The following is a 26376-nucleotide window of genomic DNA, read 5'->3' on the forward strand; positions in this document are numbered from 1 at the left end:
AGACTTTTGCAAACTTTCTGGAAAGCTCTTACCATATCACTAGAACTTCTAAAAAGTTTTGCATAGTTTTCTTTCCTCCAGATTCATAACAAGGTCCACTCCCTCACCCTCCCCACCCCACTGCCCCTGTTTTCTCTGTACAGAAAAAGTCCCACCCCCCGCAAAAAAGAAAGAAGTCCAGTATATCATAAAAACATCGTCGGCACAGCAGCCTTCTTTGTGAGGGTGGATGGGATTGCTGCCTCTTCTGCAGAGAGCCATCATCTGCACACCAGGGTGTTCTCCATGCTGTTTGTACTCCTCCTATTTCCCTTCTTTTTTTTTTGAAATCGCCTCCTCCAGTTCACTGTCCAGCCCTCACATGGGCAAGAGGGGCAGTGTGCCATTAATGGCTGTGCTGGGAGACGTGAAGTCTGCTGGGCGCAGCTGGCCGGGCACCTTGGTGTGGGGGAGATACATGCAGCTCATGTGCCGGAGGTCCCTGGCCTGGCAGGGCGCCCCAGAGTGAGGGAGAGGAGGTAACCACAGGGGAGTGAGGGGTCTGAGGGCAGGGGGCTGGAGGGGGCCTCGGGACTTGAACACCAAGACCATGGAGCCAAGCACCATGCCAGGAGATCCCTGTTGCAAGTAGGGCGTGCTGTAGGTGGGTAAGACGTTCTTGTAGGTCTGTGAGCTGGTCATGGAGTTGTACTGCAGGGCACTCATGTCTTGCATGAGGCCCAGTACTGGGCAGCGCCTTGCATGTTGAGGCCCGGGTACTGTGGATAGCCCAGCCCGTGCTGCATCATGCTGTAGCCACCGTTGCTCCAGCCCTTGGTGTGTGCATACCTGTCCATGCACTGGTTCACGCCTGTGCCCAGGCCCGCACCCACCACGACCCCATGCGCCAAGCTGTTTCCGCCTGGGGCCTGCAGCCCACGGGGCAGTGTGTACTTACCCTTCTTCGTGAGTGTCTTGGTTTTCTGCTGGGGCCAGTATTTATAATTCGGGAGCTCCTTTGTGCGGCGCTTGCAGTTGCTTGGCCTCGTCAATGAATTGCTGCTTCTTCATCTCCGACAAGTTTCCACTCGGCGCCCAGGAGCTTGCTGATCTCCAAGTTGAGCATCTAGGGGTTCTCTTGGGCCATCTTGCGCTGCTGCCCACAGGATCACACCATGAAGGCATTCATGGGCCACTTCACATGGTCTGGTTCGTGCCTGCTGCACCGGGCCCTGTGGCCTCAGCTCTGTCTCTATCACGTTGAATAGGCAGGACTTTCCTATGTCACTTTTAATATCTGGATAAACCTTAGGGGGAATGTACTATGCAACTGTTGAATAATTAGGTGGTTTAGATGTTAACTACTACAAAGAGTGTGGCCCTGGGCGTCACTGTGCTTTTGGACTAATCCCTCCCGGTGGTTGTGTATGTGAAGCACTGTGCTAGCTCTCTCTTGGGTGTGTTTGCTGCTTCATGGGGTCCCTGAAGCAACCCTGACAGGCAGGCCCTAGAACAGACGACTCACAGAAGGTTGTCTTGGTTTAGGATTGTCACTGCCCATCCTATATACCCGTGATTGCCACACAAGGATCTCCCAGGGTTTGCATAAAATTCAGATTCCTGGCCCCACCCCTCAGAGGTCCCAGAGGAAGGGCCAAGAAACTAAAATGCCCGAGATTCTTCCAGATTAAGCTGGGGAGGCGGGGCCATCCACCACACTGCACTCTGACTACCCCAGAACCCTTTTCACTGTATAAGCCTCCCAGTTTGCAGGGCTCACAGAGAAGTCAGGGGCTCGAGAATCATAAAGTGCAGATAAGGTACTGCAGGAGTCAAGAAGAGAACAAGGTTCCTTCTAGACAATTTGGCAGAGGCAAGGGTCAGAGGAGATTGCTCCGTATAGACAGCAGGAGGGAAGAGGAGAGACAGATGGCGTTCGAGCAGGCTCTGAAGGCCGGGTAGGAGTCCGGCAGGGAGGGCAGGCTGGACACAACCGGCGGCAGCAGGAGCAGGTGGGGCGCAGAGCAGGCTCAGGGTGTGTGAGGAGTGGCCGTGTTTGACTTGCAGCGTAGAGCACAGGGTGGGGGCAGTGAGGTCATTCTGGGGGGTCTTGAACTCCAGGCTAAAGAGCTTGGCCCGCACCCTGTGGGTAGCGGGAACAGGGGGGATGTCAAAGGTGTCATGCAGGTGATGTGATTCTAGGGCAGGGCTTGTTAACACTCACTCAATGATTCAGAAACCTGGGCAGGCCGCGGTGAGGCCCACGCTGCAGGCCACCCTTGAGTAGCAAAGGTGGCTGGTCAGGGTGCTGCTCCACAGCAGAAGGGCTGAGGGCCCAAAATGGGATGGCAGTGACTGAGGGAGGTGACAGGGACAGGAGGAAAAACAGCATTTCCCAGCCCCATTTTCACCACCCAGAAGCCTATCAGCCAGTTAGCAGCGTGAGTTAAACTAGCTGCCCCTGCTTTCAAGCTTCTGTTAAAACACCTCCCAGTCCCAGAACTGGCTGCCTTCCCTGCCTTCTGGTCACCTCCTGACACACGACTCTCCCCTCGGTGAAGAATAAAAGCCCAGGGACTGAGTGTATGGTGTTAATGACCATAATGAGCTGCCTGAGGCCTTTGCCAGGAGAGGACAAGATCCGGTCTTCAGAGAGCCAAGAGGAGGCTGGGTGAAGAAGGCAGCGGGACATTCACAACAAAGGTAATTAGGTGGCGGCTTATGGCAATTAGTCCTGCAAAGAGGCTGCCGTCCGAGGTAGACATAGCCAAGTTGGGTAATTATTAGGAAAGCAGAGTGTCAAGTTCTCTCTACGGCAGAAAGGGTGTAAAGCTTAACCAAGAATGACCTTGACTTCTCTTAGGAGGGATTTATGCTGCAGTTCTCCCAAACAGCCTGAAGGGGGAGACAGAGACTGGGGCTACAAAATTGCTCCCCGGGATGATCCAGGTTGTTGGCGGAGTGGAGATTAGCATTCCAGAGCCAAACCTGGTTCCCTGAGGTCAGGTCTCTGATCTCCCAGGTCGGAGGGGCAGCCGCTTTCAGGCAGGGGTAATGCAGGTGGGAGTGAGTCCAGGGAGGGCTGTGGAAAGTGGCAGCCAGTTTTGGAAGCAGGGCCTGGAGACGCAATATCAATGCAGGGGACTTCTGGGGGAAGTAGTCCCAGGAAGAAAACACTCCCCTCCCCATTAGCCCTGCCTGATGGCCTCAAGGCCATGCCCAGCAAGATGAGTTGGCAGAGCAGCTGAGAGGGTAACTTCCTACTTCTGTTCATCAGGAACCCTGGGCTCCTCCCTGCGCAGACTGTGAGGCAGGCCGCTCCTTCTAGCACCAGTCTGGGAAGGGGCGGGGGAGACTTAAGTCTTACAAACCCGGGATGGCCAGGAGGAAAGGGTCCAGGGCCTGAGACCTGCAGCTGCCGGCCTCCCAGTGCGTTCAGCTCTGAGTTCCACAAGAGTGTTTCCTGGACATCTCTAGGTGGATCTCCTCAATTAACCCACTTCATTTATTTATTTATTGTTGATCTGAAAGAGAGGGAGAAACATCGATTTGTTGTTCCACTTACTTATGCCTTCACTGGTCGCTTCTTGTATGAGCCCTGACCTGGGATGGAACATGCAACCTTGGCACATTGGGATGACGCTCCAACCAACTGAACCACCCAGCCAGGGCCTCAATTAACCCACTTTAAGAGGCCACCCACATCCTCCACTGCCTACCATCCTGGGGCTGCGGGGCTCACTGCCCTGAGGAAGTCACAGTCCCCTGCAACTGCCCAGCTACTCTCAAAAGCCTGACAGAGAAGCACCACCCTGCTCTCCCATCCTGTGTGTCTGTCTGTCCTGCTGTGGGGCAAGGCTATCAGATCACACAGGGCCTTCTCCCCATTTTAGAGCCGTTTCACATTCTCCAGCTGGCAACCCAGCCCAGTCAAACAGCTCCTGTAGGAAGTCCTGGCAAGTCCCTCTCCTTCTCTCAGCCCCCTCCCTCCCTTCCTGGGAGCCTCAGGCTGGCCTGATCCCTCTTAGGAGAGGTCACAGCCAGGCTGCCCACTCCCCTGACCCAAACTCTCCATCACCCTGTGTTGCCCCTTCCTCCCTAAGCCACCAGCTCAGCTCCACACTGCAAACCCCACCTTCGCTGCCTAAAAATAACTTCTTTCCACCCTGCAGGTGTTAATATTCTCCCAGCCAGGCTGAGAGCCCCGTGCTAGGCAGACTGCAGGCCAGTAATTAGGCTGACTTCCCTCCTGCCGGGGACAGAGGCCCAGTGGACGGGTGGAGCTGGGCTGGGGTGATTCTGTGTGGAGTGTGTGTGTGTATGATGCTGGGTGTGTGGTAAGTGATGTGTGTATGTGTGTGTGTGTGCTGTGGTATGTTGCATGTGTGTGTGACGCGTGTGTGCATATGAAATGCCTCTTCACATTGCAGAGCATCTTGTTCTCACCCAGAAACTTCCCCAGCTGCCATCTCTCAGCATGCCTGTGAGGAGGCCTCTTGCAAACAGGAAAGCAGAGAGGAACTGCCCGGCCAGCCCCACCCCAGTGTGAGCCCAGTGCAGCTTTAGCTGCCTTTACAGACAGCTACTCTATCCCAGGCACCTACTGAGCATGGGGACGTGGGGGCAAACAGCAAACTGAGGCCCCAGTCAAGTGACCTTGCCATCAGTGAGTGGTGGGTGGGACCTGAGTCCTCACTGAAACCTGAGCAGACACCAGCCCAACATGCTTTCCACAGGGGAGGGTCAGAGTCATCAGCCTGGCTGTTGCTGGAAGGGGCTATGGGAGGGGCCACAGGAGAGGGTGGAAGGGGGCGCTGACCACATGCTGGAGAGCCCTGGCACACAAGCAGCAGCCATGGCCGGTGCTGGGTGCAGCCTCTCCTAGGGGCCCTGCCGTGACTGAGGCACCTTTATGGCGATGTATGTTTAAATGCTAGAAACAGCACATCAAGCCGCACTGCTCATACAGGCTGGGGTACAAACAAGACCTGATTTAAAGATAAAGCTGAATAGCTGTACTGAAGGTATGTGGAGGGGCAAAACATGAAGACAGAACAAAACCGTGGCACCATGCTACATTATAATTTGACGCCATGCTTCCCAGTTCAACAGAGCCTTCCAGAAGGAAGAGCCCAGCAGGGCTGGAGTATTCCCAAAGGGCAGCCAAGAAGATGAGGCTGCTGAGGACCAACCAGAGTTCACCTCACTCTGGACCCCCTACCCCTCCACCCTCCTGGGTTGCGGGTCCTTGAGCAAATTACTTAACTTCTCTGGGCCTCAGCTTTCTCACCAGTAAAATGGAGGTCATAATGTCCATTGTCCAGCTTGCCAAGAAAATGGAGTATACAAGGTCCACAACACACAGTAGGCACTCAATAAATGGTGCCTGTCTCTGGGATTTTCCTCACAGGGAGGCTCCTGGCCTGGAGCCGGGGCTGCTGGAAAGAGGGCTCTAGCTGGGCTGAGCGAGCGGAGTTACAGAAGCAGGTGCTGGNCCTCCACCCTCCTGGGTTGCGGGTCCTTGAGCAAATTACTTAACTTCTCTGGGCCTCAGCTTTCTCACCAGTAAAATGGAGGTCATAATGTCCATTGTCCAGCTTGCCAAGAAAATGGAGTATACAAGGTCCACAACACACAGTAGGCACTCAATAAATGGTGCCTGTCTCTGGGATTTTCCTCACAGGGAGGCTCCTGGCCTGGAGCTGGGGCTGCTGGGAAGAGGTCTCTAGCTGGGCTGAGCGAGAACCGGAGTTACAGAAGCAGGTGCCGGAGGAGCAGCCCCAGGCTGTGCAGTCGTAAGAGGCCTCCCCCCTCCCCCAACCCCCCCACTCCCAACTCCCGCCCCAATACACAGAGGGCTGGGCCAGCACAGGCTTTGTCTGGGCTGAGCAAGCTGGGCTCTGGCTCAGAAAGCAAATTCAGCTTGCCAGGGTCCCTGAGGAGTAATGAAAGCAAGACCAAGGGGGAGAAAGAGAACCTTCTGCTATCAGTGCATTGGGAGGTTTGTTTATTGTGCAATTAAATGCACTGATACCGCATGTGCACATGCACACACGCAGACCTGTTCCCGCTAGCCCCACTCTTTTCCTGTCCCCCACTGACAGCCTGCCCCAAGTCACGCTCCTCTCCCCAGAACAGGGCCACTGAGTGGGCAGGCTGGGGATGGTCCAGACCAGGGCCCTGGAATGCCCTGGGACCCGCACCTGGCTCTGCTTCCTAGCCCTGCCCCCAGCTCACTCAGCCTGCTGTCTCAGCTTGGGAGGGGCCTGGAGCTTCGGCAGACCCCTGCCAGGACATGAGTTGTCTACCTTTCATGTAAGAAAGATTTCTATGGCTCCGAGAGGGCTCCTCTTGGACCACTGAACAGTCGGGCTTCGGGGAAGAGATGGGCCCAGATTAGAACCCCATGAAGGCACCCTCAGTCAATGTTCTCCAGCCCCTTGGTGCCTGGGGGCCCTGTTCATTGTGGATGTGCTTCTCCCATACCTAGGCCATCTCTAGCCATCTCTGTCCCAGCATCTCTTGCCAGTCTGTGTATATGTGCGTGCACACATGTGTGTGGGGCCCATGTTGCTGCAGAGATGTGTGTGCTGTGTGTGTCAAAAATTATGTGATGTGATGCATGTGTGTCTGAGGGTGGTATGGGTGTAGGGGAGGCATAGGTAGGTTCATGAGTGTGTGTACGTAGATGAGTAGACATGACATGGGTCCTAGAATTAGGCCCGAGACGCCGCTGGAGGCAAAAATGACAAAACTGAAGCTGCCCTACTTTGGGCACATCATGAGAAGGCAGGGGCCTTGGAAACAACGATATTGCTGGGAAAAAATGGAAGGTGGCAGGAAAAGAGGAAGACCAAATATGGACTGACTCCACGAAAGAAGCTACCAGCATGCATCTACGTGGGCTTAGCGGGCCTGCTGAGGACAGGACATTGTGACCGTCACTCATTCACAGGGTCTGCAGGAATCAAAGCCAACTCAGTGGCTTGTGTCAAAAACCCTGAGGCATGCATGTGGCCATATATGTGGTGTGTGTGCAGGGTGTGCACATGAGGCATGGGCGTGGGACAGGTGATCAGGATGTATCTGTGCGGCATGTATATGGGGCATATATTTGGGGCATGAAGGAGCATGGGGGCATGCATGTGGTATGTATATGAGATGTGTGTAAGCTGTGTGCAAGCCTGGTGCATGTGTGTGCTGTGTGGATGTATGCAATGGGTTCAGGTAACTGGAATCTATTCTGCTGGCAAACAGGTGCTGGAGGTAAAAACTGGGCCACAGCCTCCAAGACAGCCTTAGCTGCCATCACGGCAGCTGCCCCTCCCCATTTCCACCCCACCCCCACCAGTGCCCTGTCCTGGTCAGAACACGTGGACTTAGGCGCCTGCTCCAGGCCTGGAAGGACAGCTCACTGCACACTCCTTGGGGTGAGAGTCCTCAGGCCAGGACACCTGCCCACAGGGACAGCCTGGATGCTTTCTGGACCTGGACATAGTAGGTGTCCAGTGTGAGACGGAGGGAAGATAGGAGGTGGGGTAGACCTGTGGCGACCTGCCGAGGAAGAGAAGGCGCACATCCCAGGGCACAGCGATGGCTACGGGGCTGGGGCTGGCCGCCCGCACCCTCCTCTGTCACTCTAGACAATCCCCCATTGTTTCCATCCTGTCTTCTTTCACCCATTTTCTCTCCTCACTCTAACCTTCCCTCCCCTGCATTAAAACTTTCTCTCTTAAAATACAATATACATACAGAATGTGTAGAAATCATTCAGTGACAGCTCAATTAATTTTCACAAATTGAACACACCCATGCACCCAGCACCCAGATTGAGAAACAGAGCATTACCAGCCTTCCTGTGCCCTCCCCTGTCACCACCCTGCAAGGCCCTGCAAGGGTGACCACCGTCCCGACTTCTAACTCTGTGGGTTGGTTTTGTCTAATCAGTCTTCACCCACCCCAGCATCTGAGCTCCTCTCCCAACCCTGAGCAACATTAGCTCCTTCCGAGTGTGAGAGGTGAGGAGGAAGCAAGTGCAGTCATGCTACCTGTCTCCACCTTCCACCCCAGTGCTGCGGACAAAGAATGGAGGACCTGGCTTCCCTAGTCACAGACCCCTGTCCAAGGTCTCCACAGCCCCTGCTTGACTACTTCAGGGCTCAGTTCCATAGCTTGACAATAAATAACTAGTTTATATGAGTGTCTTAGTTGTGGCAATACCAGCTGCTATAACAAACAGACTAAAATTTTGGTAACTCGTCCCTACCTGTTGTTTCTCATCCTCTGACGGTCTTATCCTGAAGTTCTTGGTCAGCAGGCAGCTCTTATCCCCTCCTCAGGGCCCTAAAGTTTTGAGGGTCCTGCCAACAGGTGGGAGAAAAGAAGAGAGGGTACACCTGCTTTCTAGGTGCCTTTTCCAGGAAATTGTCACTTCTGCCTACATTCCATTGGTGAGAATTAGTCACATGGTCTATCTACACACAAGGAGTGTTGGGAGATATAGTCCCTGGGTGGACATTCATGTCACACTGACGACTCCTTGCTCTGGAAGGGGAGAATGAACATTTGGTGGGCTTCTCTGTTACAGTGGGCCTCACAGGGAAGGAGAGCCCCAAAAGGATGCAATCTCTATGTGCACATAGATCTCTACCTGGCCTGGAGGGCAGGGTTCACTGACTCAGTGCCCCATTCACTTATCCATTTGAGTGACTTCTCGCTCATTCATTCATTTGCCAATTCATCTATTCATTTTCCCCACACCCTTTACACACACTATATCCACTCATCTGTGCATACACACCCATACTCATGTCTACACCTCCTATGTGCCTGTAAGACTCTGTCCAACCTCAGGGACGAATAGCTGCATTGGCCAGAGTAACACACCCACCATGTGGATAACTCACAAGGGTTCAGACCTGGGGTCCCAAGAAGCCCTGGGGCAGAGGAGAACATGCTGAGGAGCCGAGGAATTGGCAACTTGGTTCTAGGAGGTCTGTCCCTCCCACAGGCCCACATTCGAGGGCCTGAGTGTGCTGGAGCCTCGGGGAGGGGGAGGGATGTGCACCCTGGTCAGGGCAGGGGCCAGGGCCCCAGGCCCAGGGAGTGGAAATAACACTGGGCACAGCTCTGAGGCCAGTGGTTCAGGGGGCACGCTTGGCTTTGGGTCAGATAGATTGTGGCTGAAGTCATTGCTCAGGTCACCTGTGGACTGGATGGCTGCGGCAGCTGCGAACCTCTCTGACCCTCAGTGTCCTCATCTGTGCGATGGGGACGATGATCCTCAGATCCTCAGTTCATGGGCGTGTTGTGAGAATCAGAGGTAAGGAGGACCAGCATCATGACTGGGATACGACAGTGTTCAGAGTGGGCCACTCGCACTCCTGGGCCCAGGCTAAGGGGACCTGGGTCCATGGGGGATTTCACTCCAAGTCCCCTGAGTGGATAAGGATGAGGCTGCTGATTATAGGCCCTAACTCCAGCCAGGGCTTGTCTTGGGCCCAGGTCGGGGCTGAACCATTGGGACAGTTGTGAGACCTGGTGGGGGAGGGGGTTCCCGTGTAAAGCCCTCCGGAAGAAGCAGGCAGAGTCCACAGGCCCAGAGTATGCCCCTCCCTTCCCCCATTTCCCCTGATCTCAGCAAAAGCTTCCTTCCTTCACTCTACCATCCCAGGGATCTGCAAAAGGACCCCAATGAAGGCAATGCTTAATCCAGAGCAATGGCTCCCTACAGTGGATTTACAAGTTGAGAGGAAAGCAGGAGACTGGAAGGAGGAAGGGAGCCCAGGGGAGGCGAGTAGGGGAGGCTGCCATCTCTGCTCATTTTTTATTAAAGATCTGCTTCAAGGTCAGCCTTGCCTATCTGCCACAAGGGACTCCTCAATTTCCCAGGCTCAGCAAGGAGAGAGAGAGAGAGAGAGAAATGCTATAAGTAGGAGAAGGAAATGGAGAAGAAGCCTGGGGTGGGCAGATGGAGAGGTTCAGAGAGAAAGAGGCAGTGTGATTCGTGAACGCAATGTGGACCCAGCAGAGTGCTGGATGCTGAGAGATGCCGGGGTGACAGGGAAGGGAGTGAGGAGTGAGAAAGGACAACAGCAGGGAACACTGATGGGTCGGGTCAGGGGCAAAGAATGGACAGTTAAGGTGTCAGATGGGAGAGGGACACAGATGCCCAAGTTTTGTTATTTTTCAGGTAAAAGGCACATTACAGGCCTTTCGCCTGCATCACCAGTTTACTGCAAGGCTTAGCAACGAGAAGATCTGTAATAATTAGAAAAGGAATACATCTCTCAGAGACAGGTATTATTAGCCCCATTTTACAGGAGAAAAAACTGAGGCTCAATGAGGCTTTTCCTAATCCCCATGACTAGTCAGCAGCAACTCTGGGCTCAGGCAAGGAAACAGGCCGGGGCATGAGGACTGTGAGCTCCAGGGTAGATCAGGGCCACAGCAGCAGCTCTGCGAGTTCGGGAGTGACTGTGGGTGTACCTCAAAGAGCATGGCTCCGTAGACTCGGCACATTAAAGATGGCCACCAGCTCCTGGTCCGTTCTCCCATCCCAAGGCAGAATCTGTATCCCCACCTTTGAACATGAATGAGTAAGGGAGCACTATGTTAAATAGGCTGCTTCAACCTATAGAAGATGGAGAACTGCTTTAACCTCTAGGAACTGGGGAAACTGATGTGCCCTCTGAGCCCGGGCACTAAGTGATTGGCAGCTTCTGCCTCCCCTCTTTTGGAACACTTGCCCCCAGATCCTTGAGCTGTGGTAAGAATTCTAAGAACTCTGCTGGAGACAGCACGTGAAGAGGCCTGGGACTACCTGGAGAAGGAGAGGAGAGCTGAGCCCAGTCTTCCCGCTATCCCCACCAGAGCCCTGGACAAGTGAATGGAGGTGCCTTGTACCTTCCAATCCACAACCCATCCATCAGCTGAAAACTACCAAGGGATTCCATTTAATTGTCTCATGGAGCAGAAGAATCACTCAGCCACATCCTACCCAGATTTCTGACCCACAAATTTGTGAGATATAAAATGGTGGTTGTTTTGCATCATTAAGTTCTGGATTATTTGTTAGGCCGCAACAGCCACTAGAGCAGGTCTGGAGAGCGCTCAGACCCTGACTTTAACAAGGACCTGACACCGTGGATCTGACGCAGAGGGCTAAGGAGACACATTGAGAAGCACTGGAGGAGAGGGAATGACTTCAAGGCCAAGTGCCCCGAAGATGCATGCCTACATCACATCACCTACACCACATCGCCTACATCACTTCACACAAAGATATAAATGGAAAGAGACAGGCAGAGCCAGAGAAAACAGGAGCAGAGTAGATGGTGGGGTGGAGAGGGGAAAAAAGGTGGAGGGGGAAGATAGAGAACAGCTGGGGGAGAGACAGAAAAACAGACAACTCAATTCAACAAGCAGTGATTCTTGCCTCCTCTGTGCTGGTGCCGGATATGTGGAGAGAGCCACGGCCCAGTCTTGCCTCAGTGGATTTCAGGTTCCAGGCAAAAGATGGCAGGGAGAGAGGGTGGCAGAGACGAGGCAGAGTAAGAGAGAAAGGACAGGGCTCATTCTGAGGTCAGGGTCTCTGGGCCTGTGAGCGCTGGTGAGTGAAAGCGCCAGCCTGGCTTAGCCAGGCCTCTCATCACAGGGTCTTTCTGGCTCTTGCCTCTGAGCATGAGTCCCCTGGAAGGGCTGATAAGGCACCAGGGGTGGGAGGCTGGGCACCCCAAGGGGAATTTGCCCTGGAGCTGAAGGACATGGAAACTGAAAAAGGTGCTACAACAAACACAAAGGCCTGTTCTGGATGCAGGGGTTGGTGGAGGAGGAGAGAGGGGACGGGGCAGGGGGCAATGCCATACTTAGCGGCAGACTGAAGGTGAGCAAGTTGGCTGTGGGAAGCATGGGAGAGCATGACTCTGCTCCAGGAGCAGTGCTCTGAATCGGACACGGGGTCCCAGGCCTACTCCGAAAAGGTTTATTCAGGTGCTATTGTTCGCAGAATACAAATGGTAGAACGTAAGACAGACACATTTTGGCTGGTGAAGCTAGACAGAAGATGGGCTGAGAAAACAACAAACACCAAGGGAAGCATTTTAAACATTCAATCAACAAATATTTACCGAGCACCTGTGCCTGCTCTGTGCCGAAAGTGGGAATACAGCAAGGAGCAAAGTCCTTGCCCTCATGGAGTTCAAGGTCTAGAGCGTGAAGAGAGAAAAAAAAATACACAAGTGGTTGGATAACGTGACAGATGGTGAGAAGATAAAAATAAAAGAGGGGACTCTACAGAAACTCTGCAAATGGCAATGCCGCACACACCAAGATGCTCAACATCACTCATCAGCAGGGGAAGGCGGACCACAGCCGAATGAGACAGCAGTTCGAACCTATTTGGATGACTACATTTTTTAAAACAAAAGAAAATAACAAGTGTTGATAAGGTTGTGGAGAAACTGGAGCCCTGTGTGTTCTCAGTGGGAATGACCCTGATGCAGCTGCTGTGGCCAAGGGTGTGGCGGTTCCTCAAAACTTACACAGAGAATCACTGCGTAGCCCGGGGAGTCCACTTCAGGGCGTGCACCGTAAAGAACTGAGAGCAGAGGCTCAGGCAGGTACTTTTCACTCATGTTTGCAGTAGCATTACTCAGAATGAATAAACAAAATGCGTTCTGCCCCGATAGTGGAATATTATTCAACCTTAAAAAAAAAAGAGTTCTGCCCTGGCTGGTGTAGCTCAGTAGATTGAGCGCGGGCCTGCGAACCACTCGATCGCGGTTCGATTCCCAGTCAGGGCACATGCCTGGGTTGCAGGCCGGTTCCTGATTCCCGGCAGTGGATGCATGAGAGGCAACCATACGTTGATATTTCTCTCCCTCTCTCCTTCCCTTCCCCTCTCAAGATAAATAAATAAAATAGTTTTTTAAAAAAAGAGTTCTGACACACGCTACAACATGAATGAATCTTGAGGATTTATGCTAAGATACACAAAGGCAAGTTCTGTATAATCCATCTATATAAGGCATCTATATCTATCTGTCTAGAGTAGTCCAGTTCATGGAGACAGAGAGTAGAATGAATGGTGGGTGCCGGGGGCACAGGGGAGAAGACGTGAGGAGTCAGCGTTTCGTGCGTACAGTGCGTCAGTTTGGGTGTGGGTGATGGCTACACAGCAATGTGATGTAATTAATGCCGCTAAGCTGTATGTTTTATTTTTTAAAGGTTTTATTTATTTTATGTTTTTAGAAAGAGAGGAATGAAGGGAGGGAGGGAGGGAGTGAAATATCGATGCAAGAGAGAAACATCAATTGGTAGCCTCTCACACAAGCCCCCACTGGGGACTGAACCCGAAACCCAGGCATGACCGGGAGTCAAATCAGCAACCTTTCAATTTGCAGGACAATGCCCAACCAACTGAGACACCCCTGAAGGGCAATTTGTACATTTTAAATAGTTAGGCTCAGTTGGTTGGGCGTCATACCGCAAAGCAAAAGGTTGCTGGTTCCATTCCCAGTCAGGGCACAAGCCTGGGTTGTGGGTTTAGTCCCTGGTTGGGGTGTGTGCAGGAAAAAAGCCACCCAATGTTTCTCTCTCACATCAATGTTTCTCTCTTTCTCTTTCACCCGCCCTTCTTCTGTCTCTAAAAATTATTAGTTAATTAATTAAAATCTTTAAGTGGTTAAAATGTTAACTGTTATATATTCTTTACCACAATAATTCCTTTTTTAAGGATTTTATTTATTTATTTTCAGAGAAAGGGGAAGGGAAGGTGAGAGGGTGAGAAAGAAACATTGATTGGTTGCCTCTTGCATATCCCCCACTGGGTCCCTGGCCTACAACCCAGGCATGTGCCCTGACTGGGAATCAAACCAGTGACTTTTCAGTTCACAGGCTGGCACTCAGCCCACTGAACGACACAGGCCAGGGCCACAATAATTCTTTTAAGTGAGTGAAAAATAGTGCTGGGCAAAGAGATGCTGTTAATAAGGGGAGGTCTTGGAAGGGCTCATTGACCAAGTGCTACCGGAGCAGAGATGTGTGTTCTAGGAGAGAAACCCGTTCTGGCGGCGGGTACTAGCTCCCCATTTACTAGGAACAAGCAAGTCCTGGCCCAGGCAGACATCATGGGAGGTGACGAGGAGGGACAGTTCCAGGAGGTGGAAGCCCTGTAGGAAGAAGGGAGAACGAGAGGACTCAAGGACTCACAAGGCTCTGACTTGAGAGTGGACTTAGGAAGGGAGGTTGCATGGGTCAGGGACCCAGAATGAAGTAAACAGACCCTCCAAAGGTTTCATCAAAGAGCCTGAAGAAGGGACTCTGCACAGAGGTGTGGGTAAGGACATGGGAATGGAGCAATAAAGAATAGAGATGTGTATCAGCGAGGACCGTTACCACCTCTAGGCCTGAAGTCACCACAGGGAAGAAGCAATACCAGAACTTGGCCAGGGGACAGGGGGCTGTGGACAAGGGGCTATTGGAGCAGAGCTAGAGAGGATCTCAGCAAAGGAATATATACCTAACTTTTCTCTCCTTCCATCCTTCATTATCCTGGTGATGCTCTGCCCTTGGATGAATCCAACCAGAAGTATAGAACAAGGGAGCCTGGGTAACCTGGCTACAGAGGTCAGCTTCCCCAGGCCCAGAGCAGAGCAGGGTTCAGTGGGAAAGAGACCCACAGGGGCAAACAGAGAAAAGCCAACACAGATGGTGATGCCCTTTGCTGAAATGAGTAACACAAGGGAAGGAGCCCTCTTTAGAGAATTAGCAGGCTGATAGGGAAGCCAAGACAGAGGCCTGTCTGTTCCCCTGATCCAGGGCAAAGCAGTGCAAGGGGTGAGAGTGCTCCAGGGGCTCCTATCCAGGTGTGGTGGAAGAGAGGGCCCAAGGAGGTTGAAAAGCTTGCTGCCAGCCAGCTTGCAGGGGCCTCTCCCTGTCTCCCCTGAAGCAGCTCCCCCTGTAAATCTGTGGAGCAGTGGCTGCAGGAGGCAGATGAGGGGACCCTGGCCTGTGTGGCTCGGTTGGTTGAGTGCCACCCTGCAAACTAAAAGGCTGCTGGTCCCCTTCCCAGTCAGGTCACGTGCCTAGGTTGCAGGTTCAGTCCCGGTTGGGGCGTGTCCAAAAGGCAACCCATCAATGTTTCTCTCACACATCAACGTTTCTCTCCCTCTCCTTATTCTTCCCTTCCTCTCTCTCTAAAATCAAAAATTAAAATTAAAGAAACAACAGGCAGATGAGGGGGAGGGCAAGAGAAGATATGCCCAACTGGGGTAAAGTATTCCTGGGCACTAGCTCCAAACAAAGGTGAGGCCAGGGCTGGTCAGAAACCAAATCAGGCCCTGGCTGGCGTAGCTCAGTGAATTGAGTGCGGGCCTGCAAACCACATGATTGAGGTTTGATTCCCAGTCAGGGCACATGCCTGGGTTGCAGGCCAGTTCCCAGCAGGAGACTCACAAGAGGCAACCATACATTGATACTTCTCTCCTTCTCTCCTTCGCTTCCCCTCTAAAAGATGAATAAATAAAATCTTTAAAAAAAAAGAAACAAAATCAATGTAGTGAGGTTTAAAGCAGGCTTGACTCCAGTTAAGGAATGGGCTTCACTCTGAGAGGTTAGCCTCCCCACACCTCCTCTGGCCTCCCCCTCACTCCTTCCACATGCCCAGCCATGACTCCCGAGCCAAGAAGAGGCATGCAGGCCCTCCCAGCCAGGCAAAAGGGGCAACCCATCCCAGACAGGCAGAACAAGCACACTGGTGCCAGGCCGGCCCAAAGCCCCAGCAGATGAAATATTCATGCAGCCAGAAGGCAGGAGAACCGCAGAGGACTCACCCCTGGGGCTATGGGGCTGTGGTAATGGCGGCTGCATCTGTAGCCCCTTCCCCTCTCCCACATCCAAGCTTTGTTCTGCAGACTGGGCTGGGCCTGCAGTATCAGGGATCCAACCACCCACGCACAAAAAAACACAACACACCCTGAAGACACGTGTGAGGGTGAAGAAATTTGGGGGGAAGGAGAGGGGAGGAGGGCACACACAGACTCCAAACACGGACACAGACACAGAAGCACAATCATACGTTTGTACAGATGGGGACGCATGCACGTAAACCCACACACAGCAATCGTACACTGGACCCAGGGATGACTCTCATGGTCATATTAATACCTTCTTAAAATCTGCCTTACTTGCCTCACCCTAGTCCCAGCCCTTCCCAAGCCTGATCAGGTTACTTCCAGCCCAGCTTGCTGAGGCAGGAAGCTTTCACCAGGACATCATTGGTGGACTCCAAGCAAAGGTCTCCACGTTCCCAACTTCCCTTAAGGAAAGGTCTCTGGGTTTCCAATGCTTCCTGGAGAGCCCCCCACCCCACGAATTTCCCCCACTCAACGGGATCACTGTTTACACAAGGAAAGGGAATGGGGAGCCACAGGTCGGACAGATCATCCAAAGTCAGGAAAAGTAACCAAAGGGTGACTTGAACTCAGGACTCCAGACACCCAGCCGAGCGAGCACCACCGAAGGTTCAATGATTCCATTCTCAAAATTCCTCTCATCCGTCGAGACGTTCCCCACCACAACCTGACCCAGCCTCGGTCCGCCACTTGCTCGGATGTTCTGGGGGCCGTCTCCCAGCTGGATCGTACGGCCCTCTTAGATGTCGCTGCGCAGTGTCCTGGACAGAACTCAGCATCCCGAATTCTACTCCCAGTTCCAAATTAATAACCTCCCTTGCTCCAGACGTCTCCTGGGTCTGGGGTAGTCCAACCCACAAGAAGTAGAACAGATGTCCCTGAATGGAGAGTCCCCTAACACCGCATCTCTCGCCTTCGCCGCGGGGCGCGGGGAGGTGGCTCAGGTGGCGGGGGGCGGGGCGGGGCAGGGGGGTGGGGTGAGAGCCTCCACACCTGTAGAGGGCGCTGTGGGCGTCCGGCCGCTCTGGCCAGCAGGCGGGCAGGGAGGCCGCCTCCATGGTGGTGCGCTGTCCAGCATTTCAGCAATCGGAGGCGGCGGCGCCCGTGAGGAGACGGCGGGCACGGGGCCGTGGGGGCCCACGGAACGGCCCTGCCGAGCCCCAGCTGAGGAGCCGGCCCGGAGACGGTCCGGACAAGCGGGGCCGTAGGGCCTGGCTCGAGTGCCGGCGGAGCGCAGCGGTCAGCAAGGAGGTGAGAGCCCCTAGTGGGGTGGGGGCATTTCCCAGAGGGGCTGGGGCTGAGTCAAACCTCGGGCCTTCCCAGCTGGGCTGGGGTGCTCCGAGTCTACAGACCCCTCACCAGAGGGTAGGTTGGGGGACTACTAGGGTGTTTGGTCGGAGATGCGAGGCACCTGGGGAACAGAGACGAGGGACGTTGCCTATTTCACAGACAGGAATGGAGAAAGTGAGAGCCCTGCGGGGTCATGGACAGGACTCCTCTGGGCATAAATGACCATGGCCTGCCCCATGAGAATGCTGGAGAGCTGCCCAACTGGAGTCCAATTGTCGTCCCCCAACTGAGGAGAAGGATTTGCTCCCTAGGGAAGCGAGCAACCAACGCAGGGACCCTGTGGAGATGGTGGTCACTGGGAGGGGTGAAGGGAGCAGGCCCCCACCTCAATGCTGGGCTTCTGTCCAGCAGGGAGTGGCAGCACAAGGGACAGCCTGGCCCCTTTCTCACTTGCCCATATGCCTCTGGGGAGGCAGGAGCTGGCAATGAGAATTGGGTCTCTCACACAGAATGCCATTTACTCTCCCACTGGGAAGAGGATGGAGGACACTGAAGTGAAAATAGCCACTGAGAGTTTAGGGAGGGTTTCTGTGGGCTCTCTGGATGCCCCGGGAGAGTTCCTGGGGCTCAGAGTGGGTCCAAACCTAAAGAAAATTCCTGGTATAAAGGAGAGATGAGAGAAGAGACGCAGCTTCTGCCTTGCATCCTCCTCCCCCTCCCTCCCAGGGCTTTTGCTTGGACAGTGTTGAGCCTCCTGCAGTTCCTGCTTCTGGCAGCAGGTTCATTGTGGGGATGGGTTTGGGGGAGAGCAAGAGAAAAGCAGCCAGTTCTGGCCTGGTACTCCAATACCCGAGCTCTGTCCTAGACCTAAGTTCTCAGTCCCCTAAGACCTCACTAACTCACCTACTTCTTCTGGCATTAGGGAGCCTGAGCTGTTGTTTTTGTCCTGAGTCAAGAAAAAAGGCAGACACTTCGATAGAGAGCAAGACAGGGGTTGGAGAGTTTCTCTGTCAAGGGGTATCTTAAGGTCATGTCCCCAGCATGTGACAGATTCTTCCCAGCCAAAAATAGGACCAAGCTGGCTGGGAAGTTGCTCCCACACAACACTAGCTTCTTGGTTCCTTAATTTTATATCCCAATCCCACTCTCCTGTGAGGGATGAGGTAGGAATTCTTGAAGAGTGAAGTAAGACTTGATTGGATTTTAAGAGGTGTGGGTCTGGACTGGAGTCATAGCTTCTGATGTCTGAGAGACATGGGTTCAAATCTAAGCTATGTGACTTCAGAGAGCCACATAACTTTTCTGAGCCTGTTTCCCAATTTGTAAAACAAGAACTGTATAGAACCTACTTTATTGTTCAAAGAAGTAACCCACATAGTAGATGAGAAACTATTTTTAAGCTGTAAAACACTGGGCAAGTGTTAGTAAATTAAATGCTAGTAAGAATTTCTTAAGGCAGAGGTGGATAAAGGTGGAAAAGTTTTCGGCATTGTCTAAAGCACATCTTTCTCTTTCCCCAGAGGAGGTGGGCACTGGGTGAGGGCCTGATACCAGGCTCCATGCTAGGCACAATGCTACAGCTGATTCAGTTAATCCCCACAAAAACTTCACAAGGAAGCCATCATTGTCTTTATTTCACAGCCAAATCACAAGAATTGAGTGACTTTCCCAAGGTCACGAAGCCACACAAGCTGTTTTCCCTAGGGCAGAAGTGGAGCTCAGCATCTGTCCCAGCCCCTTACTATCAAGGACCAGTTAAATGTCAGTTTCTTGATTCACGCTGCCAGTGTTCCAGGTGGAGAGCCTGAGGCATAGGGCTGAAGGTGTGCAGTGCAGGGAGGAGCTGACTCCCTCAAGGTCGCTGGGATATTTGGAGGTGGAACGTGCTTTGAACTGGCCAGCTGAGCGCCCCCACTCAACTGCCACTGTCATGCCTGCCAAAGGGGAAACAGGAGTCTGACAGGCCCATCTGCTCACTGCTGTACCCACTTCTCACGTCCCAGGCCTGCCAGCCTCTTGCTGACCTCTGTGAGCCGGTGACTGCCAGTTCCTTTCTGAAGCAGTTAGTCCTCACCCTCTGAAACGGGGCCTTGGTCACGAGCGACTGCCCCATTGCTCGTGCCTCCCCTACTGACTTGTCTCTTCCTCTGACCACTGCCCCCAGGGGCAGAATCATAGTTCCTCCTGTGCCAGCAGCCAGCCCAGGACTCTGAGGAGGAGATGGGGGAGGCCACCCTCCTCTTTAACTCCTAGACACACTCTGAGCCCCTGTCACAGACCTGTCACCTCACTTACATTATCTCATTTCACCCTCACATAACCTGGTCCTCTTCACAGAAGAGCACAACAAGGCCTGGAAGCAACATGACTTCCCCAAGGTCATGGAGCAAAGTCTTGGAACAACCCTAGCCCACTGCCTCAGGGACCCAGTGTGGCCTCCAGGACACCGCTCTGTCCTCAGTTCTTCAGGTTCTCCTGGGGGAGGGTCAACCAGGGCACAGTGGGTCAGCAGGAGTTGGAGGGTGACACATGTTGGAGGTAACAGAAGGGCTCGAGGACAGGAGTCCAAAGACTCTTTCTGCAGCCATGTCTGACCCTGTCTTCTTGTATGACCTTGAGCAGGGCCCTTCCTTCTCTGGGCCTCAGAGTCCTCAACCAAAAAATGGTAGGACTTAACTAGATGACCCCAAAGGCCCTACCAGCACCAAGATTTTAAAATCTGTCCGCTCTATAAATCTGTATACATCGGGAAGCCTGCGGGTCCATCTGCAGAAATAGAAGCCATCTCCAGGGTTTCAGATTTGATTTATTCATTGGAACTGAGATTAAAAATGCACCCATCCCTCCCACCTACAAACTTGAGGACTTAACTGAAGGGGGAAAATATGACTTGGAGAGGCCCAATAGGTCACCTGGAGATCCCAGGCTGAAGCCCTTCTGGCCCAGGACACTGAGGGTGCCCTGCACACACCTGCCAAAGCTGTTTGCCAGAGTCCAGGAGGCCCCAAGAGACACATGCACAGGCCCCTTGTCCAGGGAAGCAGCAGGGGTGTGGTGGCTGAGGCTTCTTTGTGGAGTCTTGGGGGCAGGGAGGGATTTTGCAGGTGATGCTCTAAAGAAAGGATGCAGGGGCCTGCAGAGGGGGTGGGTCGGTATGGCAACTAGTCCAGGCCCAGTGGGGAGGGGCAGCTAGACAAGAAATGGAGAAGTTCCTTCTTAATTCCAACACCTGGGCTCCACGAAGGAATGGGGAGCTCAGAGGGGAGGAAGGGTTTAATGAGGAAAGGAAAGATCAGTGAGAGGGCACTAAGTGTGGGCTCAGAGAGGGAGAGGGCTGAGAGGTGCTCGATAAGGGAACAGAGAGCAGTGAGAGGGCAGAGACCCAGAGGAGCAGAAGGGCCTCTGGCCTCAAGGGGCTCTTTTAGAGACCCCAGTCAGGCCCAGTCCATGTGCTCATGGTGGCTTAGTGCCCGCTGACACCATTGGGTTTCTGCCCCTTCACCTTCCTCTGGGTGATGAGCACCAGAAGGCAATAGCTCCATCCCCAGAGGCCAAGTGCATCCAGAATGGGGCTCTCAGGGGGCCCAGGCAGATGTGCCAGTTCCAGGTTGTCCAGGTTGACCTCTGACCTGGGAGGAAGGCCCCAGCAGTCGTGCGGTCCTTGGCTCCAGAGCAGCCCCCAAAACCCAAGGTCTCTCATCCCGTCACCAAACACCAGCCAGCCTATTCATTTGCAGCACTGCTTCCTCAGCAGTCAGCCTGGCCTCGGCCTCCTGCCGCCCCCACCCTGGCCTGCTGCCCACTGCAGAGGCCGCTGTGCCAGCTGGAGCTGGTGAGGGCTATGAGGCAGCCTGGGCCCAGCGAACCGGACCTTGGGGTACAGGCAGCTTTCTGCACTGGGGAGCTCTTGTTCTTCCACTTTCTAGCTTTGAGTGTAGCCTGTGGCTTTGAGCAACTCCCCGGGACTCCCCAGGGTCTCCACCTAGCCCATGTAAAAGTAAGTTTCATTGAAGTCTTTCGATTTGAAAAACGACACATCTTTATTGTACAAGACTTGGAAATAGACAAACCGAAGAAAATAGGGATCGACAGTAGTCCCACCTCCCAAAGATAACCACTGTGAGCAAAGCAAAGAGGAGAATTTCATTCTAGGATTTCATCCACTTGTTCACAGATCCATAGACTTAAATAACTGGGAACACGCTGTTGGGGGAAACCAGTAACCAGTATCTTCTTTTCTTTTCTTATTCCATCACGAGAACTTTCTGATGCCTTTAAAGATTCTTCAAAAAGCTTCCTTTTAAAGGCCCCGTGAAGGCTGGGCATGCAGGGAGTTGCTTCCCAGAGAGCCATTGAAAGCTGCTGGGAGAAGCATGCCCCTCCTTTCCCCTCTGGGTCGGGGCACAGCTTCCGGGCCTGCTGGCTGTGGCAGTTTCCCTGGGAGGGGTTGGCTCGGGGGCCTGTGCCCTGGTCAGCCAGAGACTGAGAGGGGCCTGCTTCCTCAGTCCACCCACTGCCAGCACCAAGGTGGGTAGGGCCAAGGCTTCTGGGGGCAGGGGGAGCATGAGGAAGTCATACATCCCCTGGGGAGAGGGAGACCCTGGCTGTAACCAGACCTCAGAAGAAAGAGTTCAGAACTGGAAATCAGGCAACTGCCAATCTTCTGGGCTCAGATCTCGTCTGGGCCTCGACCTCCACAACCAGGTCTTTTCCTCACCTGTAAAATGGACATCATGATACTTTCCTCCAGGTGTGACATGAGAAGCGACTCAGGCAATGGGTGTGAAAGCTCCCGAGAAAGGAAAATACCCAGTGCCCTCCCCAGAGATGGTGGCCGTGTGAGTGTGTGACCACTCATTCAACATCTATCAGTGCCCCCTATTTTCTGGGCACAGTAGGAGCACTGGGGACACCTTGACCTTGAGGAGCTCTCAGACTAGTGGGAGAGGGAGGCACGAGGACACTGACAGTAACGACCTGTTGAGATTTTGCTGGGAGTAAGATGTCCACGGTGATGTGGCAGCCAGAGGAAGCTCCTGGGAGAGGGGCATTGAAGTTGGGCCTTGGGGAATGACAGCGAAGGTACCAGACAGAGCCGGCAGACGCACGGCGCTGCAGAGAACGCTGAGGACAACAGCACAAAAGCTCTGGTGAGCTAAGGGGACAGTGAACAACCGAATGTAGTCACAGCACAGAAGGCACTTCTGAGAAGAGAGGGCAGCCAGGGGGAGTGGTAGGCTGGGCTAGGTCTGGAAGGTTCTTGAAAACCACCACAAGAGCTAGGAATTTGTTTGGAGATCAACAGCAGTCATGGAAGGCTTTGGAGCAGAGTCATGAACAGTCAGATGTACACTTTGGGAAGCCCACTCTGGCTGCATTTGGTGAGGGGAGGAGAGACGGAGAGAAAGAGACCAAGGACGGAGAGGCTGGGGAGGAGGTGACAGCACAGTGGGAGAGGTACAGGCACTGGGGACACTCCTCTGGAAGATTTGACAGGGATGTATGTGCCCGTGCTCCAGCTGGGTTCACTCAGGGAGAAAGAGAGACCCACGGAGCTGGCACAGGGTGAGAAGTGAGGCATCTGTCTTCCGTGCCTGTCCCAGCTGCTGGCACAGACCGCAGTGTCAGACAGAGAGCCCTGGGCTGGGGTGGGGAAGCTTCAGGACTGGTGGAGGAGCCCAGCCCTCCCCTCCGGGGTGGTAGGGAAGCTGGGACACTCTGCAGACCTCACTTCTGGGCAGTCCTGTCACCCCTCCCTGTTTGGCTCGGTGTGACCCATGCATCTTGATCCTTGTGACCCACCCATTATTGCTTCCAGTAATAAGGGAGGTGCACCTCCCTTCTCTGCCACCCAATTTCTGTCTTCCTCTGTCCCTTGCTTCTCATACATTAGAAAGCAAAGATGGTCATTCCTTCATTCATTCATTCATCAAACATTTTTCTTTTTTTAAAAAATATTTTATTTATTTATCTTTAGAGGGGAAGGGAAGGAGAGAAATATCAATGTATGGTTGCCTCTCATGAGTCCCCTGCTGGGGACTGGCCTGCAACCCAGGCATGTGCCCTGACTGGGAATCAAACCGCGATCCTCTGGTTAGCAGGCCCGCGCTCAATCCACTGAGCTGTACCAGCCAGGGCGCATCAAACATTTTTCTGAAGGCTCAGTTATCTTTGTCATCCCCAAACCCTGTGGGAGGCACTGGAGAAAGGGAGGAGCTACCCTCAGTCTCATGAGGAGCAAGACCCCTAAACTGGTGGATGTTTGAGATGGAATATGGTGATGTGGAAGCTGGGTTATATGCTATATGGCTGCTGGGCAGCTGGGTGGCAGGATGGTTGCCTACCTGGGCGACTTTGGAGCCAGTATTTACTGATGGACCTCATAGGATGAGTACAGGTTTGCCAGGGGGAGAAAAAATGGAACAGTACTTTGGGCAGAGGGAACAGCATGAGCAGAATAATGGAGGAGGAAAGAGCACCAGGCACTTGGGATGTAGTGTGGCTGGAGAATCAGGGCCTGGCCTGAGGGGCAAAGAACAAGGCTGGGGAGAGAGGCCTCGTGAGGGGCCATAGTGTTAGGCAGGGGAGCCTAACCATCCTCCTATAGGCAGCAGAAAAACCACGGGTGTTTCAGGCAGGTAAGCACACAGCCAGAACTGTTCCAGGAAGGTCACCCCCGAAGGACGAGCATGATTTGGACAGATGGAGAGAGCAGGGGGCCTGCGGTGTGCTTTCAGGACACAAGTCACACGGCCTAGTGCCTCTCCTACTGCGGCTCCTGCTCCTCCCAACCTGGGACATGCAGAACCACAGCAACCATGGTCTCTAGATGCAGAGTCCTGCCTGAGCATTTCCAGAACATTCTACGAAAAGCAGATTCCTGGGACCCATCTACTCAGAATCTGAGGGTGGGGCCGGGGAGGTGGGGGCCTGCATTTTTAACAGCTCCTAGGTGACTGCACATGCTAGAGTTGAGAACTGGTGCCTTGTTGCTCTGCGCCTGCTGTTCCCTTTTGCTGGATTCCCTTCCTCTTCCTCTACCTCCTTGAACTTCAGACTCTGCTCGCATGTCTTCTGTGCAATGCCAGTTCTGGGCCCTCTCTTTCGTGTCCCCCCAAGTGCCCGGTGCTACCTCGTTCTTGGCCCCTTTTACACTCTGTCCTGGCTGGTCGTTCACCCTCCCATCTCCCTCAGTAATCCTCGGGAACACTCATCTAGCATTTCCCACGTGTCAGCCAGTGCTCTGGGGGCTTCGGGTGCACTGACTCATCCTATGAGGCCTCGCAGCATCCCATGAAGGAGTCAGGCCACAGTGGAGGATCCTGGGGTGAACGTGCATTGCCCAGAGGAGATTCGGAGATTCGGTAGGACCACAGAGGCTGCACTGTTCTGGGATGCCTCAGAGTAGGAGTCCTTTGAGGGCAGGGCTCCTGTGCTATTCATGGTTGCAAGTCCCCAGTGAAGCAGAGGGCGTGGCAGATGGGAGGTGCTCAGTCTCCCCATCTGTAGGATGGGCTTAAGGATAGCAGTTCCCCTCCAGGGCAGCTGTAAGGCTTGGGGAACTCTCTGGTTTTCATAGGGCTGCAAGCTGTGCGGTGTGGGATCTGAGTGGGGCGGTGGGGGGGGGGGGGGGCGTNGGCCTGCATTTTTAACAGCTCCTAGGTGACTGCACATGCTAGAGTTGAGAACCGGTGCCTTGTTGCTCTGCGCCTGCTGTTCGCTTTTGCTGGATTCCCTTCCTCTTCCTCTACCTCCTTGAACTTCAGACTCTGCTCGCATGTCTTCTGTGCAATGCCAGTTCTGGGCCCTCTCTTTCGTGTCCCCCCAAGTGCCCGGTGCTACCTCGTTCTTGGCCCCTTTTACACTCTGTCCTGGCTGGTCGTTCACCCTCCCATCTCCCTCAGTAATCCTCGGGAACACTCATCTAGCATTTCCCACGTGTCAGCCAGTGCTCTGGGGGCTTCGGGTGCACTGACTCATCCTATGAGGCCTCGCAGCATCCCATGAAGGAGTCAGGCCACAGTGGAGGATCCTGGGGTGAACGTGCATTGCCCAGAGGAGATTCGGAGATTCGGTAGGACCACAGAGGCTGCATTGTTCTGGGATGCCTCAGAGTAGGAGTCCTTTGAGGGCAGGGCCCCTGTGCTATTCATGGTTGCAAGTCCCCAGTGAAGCAGAGGGCATGGCAGATGGGAGGTGCTCAGTCTCCCCATCTGTAGGATGGGCTTAAGGATAGCAGTTCCCCTCCAGGGCAGCTGTAAGGCTTGGGGAAGTCTCTGGTTTTCATAGGGTTGCAAGCTGTGCGGTGTGGGATCTGAGTGGGGCGGTGGGGGGGGGGGGGCGGTGGCAGCAAAGGCCAGGATTCCTCTCAGGGATTCAAGGGTGAACATTTCCCAGAAAGAAGGCCTTTCTCTGTCCTTTGTTGAGCCGAAGTTCAACCTCTCCCATTGAATTCAGACCCTCTCAACACTGGCCAGGGGCCGGGAGAGAGCTTGTGTTTGGCGTAGGGTTGGGCGACCTGATGGCGGCTCTGTGGGCTGATGGCAGAGCAAGGGGGAGCCTGGGAGAAGCCGCAGCTGCAGGAGCAGCTCTGACTCCCAATCTAACCTTCAGGGACTTGCCCCTTCTCGGAGCAAGGAGAAACCCCCTCCCGACTATTCACGCCTCCCACCCACACTCCCTCAGGAATAGAAGGTTATTGTCAACGATGTTTTTAATTAACTGCTTAATTAACTATTTAGGTTAATCAGATTAATTGACATTAATTGGCTACCATTTGTCAAGGACCCTGGAAAGCGGCACCTCTCAGCGTTGAAGTGTGTGACTGGGGCTGGGCTGGGGAGCCAGGCAGGAGCTGTCCTCATGCAGTGGAGCTGGGAGGAGCAGGTGGCCCGCAGTGGCAACACCAAGGACACCAGGACAGCTCCCAGGGCCAGCACCCCTCTGGGCGGTTCTCCAGGCTGGGCCTGGGCAGCCCTGGGGCTGCTGAGCTCTGACTCTTCACACTTTGGGAAATGCATGCCTCTCCCTCTTCCTTAGTTGCCCTGAAGAAAAAAGTTTGATGAGGGAAGCGCCCAACCCTTTTGATCCCTGGGGGCTGTAAAGGCCTCGGAGGGGGAGAAACAATAAAATCCTAAATAAGCCACGATGTAAGTAGGTCACCACGTAACAACTGCCGGGATGAATTGTACAT

At 53.8% G+C, this 26376-nt stretch overlaps 1 protein-coding gene and 1 pseudogene across 1 annotated transcript in view; one reads left to right on the forward strand and one right to left on the reverse strand.

Moving 5' to 3' along the window:
• Positions 1-385: 385 nt before the first annotated feature.
• Positions 386-16951, reverse strand: LOC118992763 (transcription factor SOX-2-like; annotated as a pseudogene).
• A 12-nt stretch (positions 16952-16963) lies between these two features.
• Positions 16964-26376, forward strand: part of SRRM3 (serine/arginine repetitive matrix 3) — a 55394-nt gene continuing 45981 nt past the window's right edge. The window contains exon 1 of the mRNA XM_037054802.1: positions 16964-17144. The gene's annotated coding sequence lies outside the window, so the exon portion shown is untranslated. The remainder of the gene's footprint in view (positions 17145-26376) is intronic.

Source organism: Sturnira hondurensis, unplaced genomic scaffold, assembly GCF_014824575.4.
Source record: "Sturnira hondurensis isolate 20B ecotype Veracruz unplaced genomic scaffold, ASM1482457v3 Scaffold0008380, whole genome shotgun sequence".
Taxonomy (NCBI): Eukaryota; Metazoa; Chordata; class Mammalia; order Chiroptera; family Phyllostomidae; genus Sturnira; species Sturnira hondurensis.